General features: G+C 41.5%; 1 non-coding gene across 1 annotated transcript; it reads right to left on the bottom strand.

Annotated features, from left to right (window-relative positions):
- Positions 1-988: 988 nt before the first annotated feature.
- Positions 989-1,092, bottom strand: LOC112753749 (small nucleolar RNA R71). Its single transcript, XR_003178118.1, has one exon. It is a non-coding gene; the product is annotated as a small nucleolar RNA R71 (small nucleolar RNA).
- Between the last annotated feature and the right edge of the window lie 485 nt (positions 1,093-1,577).

Here is a 1,577-nt window from a genome sequence, read left to right as displayed (position 1 = left end):
GGATTCGACCTCACTCTATTGTGAGTTTTTAGTTGACGACAACTTCGGTACACTTGCCGAAGGAAGATTTGTTGAGAGACAAGTTTTCCGTGCATCAATTTTATGGTGCCGTTGCCGGGGATTGATTGTGCATCAACAATGATTAGATTGGAAGATCACTAGATTAAGCATTTTATTTTGTGAATTTTATTTTCTGTTTGAGTGATTTACTTTTTGTTTTAGTTATACTTCTTCCCTTCTCCCTCTACTCTTTTGTTTTTTCTTTGTTATTTTCAATTCTGTTTACTAACCCACTAACTATTTGATATATTGCATCACCCACAACTAACAGCAATTCTGACACAAATACTGTCTGCACCTATTTTCTCTGCTTGTACTTGTTGGTTGTATGACAGGGAGAAGAAGCAGGACTTCAACTTCCTTTGATTCTGAACCGGAGAGAACCTTCCTTAGACTAAGGAGGGAGGCAAAAGAAAATCGAGTAGTTGGTGCTGAAGAAGAGGAGGAACAGTTTGAGGAATACTTTGAACCAAACATGGAAGAAAACATGGAAAATCATCATGAAGAAGAGATTCACAACCATGGCAGAGGAGGTGGAGCAAATCATGCTGGGGAGGATAGAAGAGTTTTGGGCTCTTATATTAATCCAAACCCAGGCAATTGTGGAAGTAGCATCCAAAAGCCAACAATCCATGCCAACAACTTTGAACTTAAACCACAGATCATCACCCTTGTTCAGAACAACTGTTCGTTTGGAGGAGGTGTTCAAGAAGACCCCAATCAACATTTGACCACCTTCCTGAGAATATGTGACACAGTGAAATCTATTGGTGTTCATCCTGACGCCTATAGACTGCTCTTATTTCCCTTCTCACTCAGAGACAAGGCAGCCAAGTGGCTGGAATCCTTCCCAAGGGAGAGCTTGACAATTTGGGAGGATGTGGTGAACAAATTCTTAGCAAGATTCTACCCTCCTCAACGAATCAATAGGCTGAGAGCTGAGGTTCAAACCTTCAGGCAACAAGATGGTGAGACTCTGTATGAAGCATGGGAGAGGTTCAAAGACTTAACAAGGAGGTGTCCACCTGACATGTTCAACGAATGGGTCCAGCTGTACATTTTCTATGAAGGGCTCTCTTATGAGTCAAAGAAGGCAGTAGACCATTCATCTGGAGGATCCTTGAACAAGAAGAGACCATTAGGAAGCTAGAATTCCAGGTGGGATATTTAGCTGAGAAGATTCCCAATCCTACTGATAGCTTCCCAAGTGACACAGAGAAAAACCCCAAGGGAGAAGCAAAGAAAGTAAGATGGGAAGATTGCAAAATGGTCACTACAAGTGATCAAGAGATTGAAGACAAGCAAGGCAAAATGCGCAAACAACCTGAAGACAACTCAACAAAGGAGGAGGATAGAAAGCACAAAGAACCAGAAATATCACAACAAGAGTTGCTGAAGCTCTATGCACCATTCCCTCAACTGCTAAATGGTGCTGTGGGAAAAAGAATATACTCAAGGTTCCTAGACTTGTTTGCATCTTTGCATGTGAACATACCATTCATCAAGGCAATTCAACA

Source organism: Arachis hypogaea, chromosome 15, assembly GCF_003086295.3.
Source record: "Arachis hypogaea cultivar Tifrunner chromosome 15, arahy.Tifrunner.gnm2.J5K5, whole genome shotgun sequence".
Lineage (NCBI taxonomy): Eukaryota > Viridiplantae > Streptophyta > Magnoliopsida > Fabales > Fabaceae > Arachis > Arachis hypogaea.
Note: the sequence above shows the minus strand (reverse complement) of the source record. Positions and strands in the feature narration are given on the sequence as shown.